The following is a 3,114-nucleotide window of genomic DNA, read 5'->3' as shown; positions in this document are numbered from 1 at the left end:
AAAGACCAAGGACCATCATCTCATAGTACGGGTCCTCCCGCAGCAAAGGGAAAAGGCAAGGCATCTGCAAATGTGGATCCTCCTCCGGTTCGTCGTAGCCCTCGGCCAGTAAGAGAGGTAACCAAAAAATGAAGCTCTGTAATATACTTCTCTATGTATTTTGCTATGTCGACTCTTTTGTAATACGTAGGATGAATTATCTTGTGTTGTAATGTCCTTGTATTGTGATATGTTATATATTGGCTTGTATGAACTAATGATGATGACTTGTGGGATTGACTATTTTGTAATGTACTTTTCTATATTTTTCTATGGACTGTCCTTTTTAGTATTAATGTTATGCTTGTTTTTATTAACATGATGTTCAAACTGATGAAAATGAAATGATCGATTTTTTAAAGAATTTGACCAAATCATCGAGATGTGTAGATAAGGGGACCAAAGACACTTTACAAGAAGCCATGGAAAACTTTTCTCAAGCATCTCATGTTAAAGGTTTTGATCCTTCACAACATCTGGATGGTGATGAACCAGCTGACTTTGCCACTCCACTGTCTTCATTTAAGCCTGCGGATTGGAGACCACCTACTCTGAAAGACGTGGACTCACATGAGGACCGGATACATGATCCCGATTACTCACTAGTGTTTGTCCCTGAGGAATTATGGGCCAAACTTGTTGACTGGACCAAAACTTTCAAGTAAGTTTACATTTTTAAATTTTTTTACAATTCTACCATTTTGATACTGATTTTGTAATGTATAGAACTAAAAATTGGACCATCTATGCTCATAAATGAGTTAGTATCTCGTGTCGTGGGACCTTCAGAGTGGCTCCTGAATAAGGTGAGTTAGTAACTTGTTACTTTTTATTTTGTGTACACAAACTTACAGTCTTTTATTAAATTATGCAGAAAATTGATGGTATGATGTGGTTATTCACTGAGAGGACTTCCTTGCGGCGATGGTTTCCAAATAAAGTAGCCTTCATGACGTGTTTGTTCAGTAATCAACTTACGAACTCTTACAACGAGTATAAGAAGGACAAGAAGAAATTCAAAGTAACAGGACTGCTACAATAGTACGGCATTGGCGAACTTCCATCACACGGACGAACAAGACTAATGTGGGATCTTGATGTTAACTGCATGTATGTTCCCCTAAATGTCGGTAAGCACTGGATCTCTATGTGCGTCAACTTTGTTACTCGGTCGATAGAGGTCTTTGACTGTGGGGGACTGAGACACCCCGGTGCAGTGGAGCCATTTGTAGTTCTCATCCCTCGAATTGTCAAAGCTGTTCAGTCTTCTAAGAGTCGGCAGTATCACGTCAAGCAGTATACCGTCTCCTACGCCTCAATGCCCTTCTTATTGAACAAAAGTAGCAGTGACTGTGGAGTATATGCCTTGAAGCACATTGAATGCCATCTTCTAGGCTTAGACTTTTCCCTGGTGAATGACAACAACATTCGTGAAGCGCGGCAGAAGATTGCTTATGACCTATGGGAAGCTGCTATTGATCTTGTTCTTATTGAAAGGATGGCAAAATTCACTCCCCCGATAACAATTTCAAGTGCTCTAGTGGAACTTGAATGAAGTTCTTTCTGTTATGACTTGTGTAGGAAGTATATTGTTATTTGGTGCTTTTATTTGACTCTTTTAGTTACCATTTTTACTCCTTTAGTTACTACCTTATTTCACTATTTTATTTGACTCTTTAAGTTGCTTTCTCTTTAATTTTTAGGTGACAATATGAAACCCGATCTATACCCTAAATGACTGATATGCGATGACCTAATTTTTATCAAAACATAAACGAAATCAAAACCTATCTATACCCTAAATGGCAGTAAAGTAGGACAAACTATATTAAACCCTATACCTTAAATGACACTAAAGAAGACAAACGATTTCAAACCCTATACCCTAAATGACAATCTATTTGGTGTCAAAATTTATCAAAACAATCATTAGTAATCTGAAAAAATCACGATAATCAAAACAAATCTTTATAATGAAAACACATACAAGTTGACCCTAAACACCCATCCGATTAGAACATTGTAAACCCTAATTATATTGCTTATATAAGATCATTAAACGGCCACAAACACTACATCTTGCAGTTTTTTTTCTCCTACTTGTTCTTACAAAATCTCTCCTTCTCGAAAGAGAATGACGAATAGGAAGAACAATGGAGCGATCCCTTCCAGATGCTGGTGTGGAAATAAGATTGTCACTTATGTTTCAAAAACGGAGGAGAACCCATACAGATGATTCTTCAGATGTGAGATTGGTTTACAGGTAGATCTGAAATTTCATTACTTCATATTCTTCTATATGTCAATTGATTTGTTTTGTGTTTTGAAACAGAGAAACAAAGAAAATCATCTTCTTAAGTGGGTGGACGAGGCTCTGCTTGATGAGATTGAAAGGATGGCTGAGCATCAGGCGAGAGTTGCTGAGGAAATTGAAGATCTGAGAATTTCCATGAAGAAGACAGTGCATGAAGAAGTTATGAACCATAAGCATTCGCTTGATGTAGGTTGCGTAGGAACCCGTTTGTTATGTCTCTGTGATATTGTAATGGTTATCTGATTCAAGTTACATTTTCAAAGATTGAACCAATCTGATTTCCAGTTTTATTGTCGTGTTCTGAACAACGTTGTAAAAAAAAACTAATTTTCATAGTCTTTGAAACATAGTATCCTAAAAAACGTGAAACATAACTTGCGTAAATCAAGATGAATAAAGCTTGCGTAAACAGAACTTGCATAAAGTCTGAAACATAGTAACCCTAAAAAACCAGAAACATAACTTGCATAAATCAACATAAACAAAGCTTGCATGAAACGAACTGAGTATCCTATATTGCTCGATCACATGTTCTCCTATCGTGCCCTCGAATCCCACATCGGCTACATTTGCGACCTTTAGAGCCTTGATTTCCTTGTGACGAACGGATCTTATCTTCGGCTGTCTCGTATCTGCGTTTCTTTCTTCTACCTGGAGCTCGTCTAGACTCTAGAGGAAGGACTTTCGTCTGCTCCACATGAGATGGAACAGTCCAAGCATCTTCAGGGACACCAATAGGATTTATGCTTTCTTCATAAGCC

This window comes from Brassica oleracea, chromosome C4 (assembly GCF_000695525.1).
Source record: "Brassica oleracea var. oleracea cultivar TO1000 chromosome C4, BOL, whole genome shotgun sequence".
NCBI classification, from domain to species: domain Eukaryota; kingdom Viridiplantae; phylum Streptophyta; class Magnoliopsida; order Brassicales; family Brassicaceae; genus Brassica; species Brassica oleracea.
The sequence above is the reverse complement of the archived record's forward strand: the minus strand, read 5'-3'. Positions refer to the sequence as shown.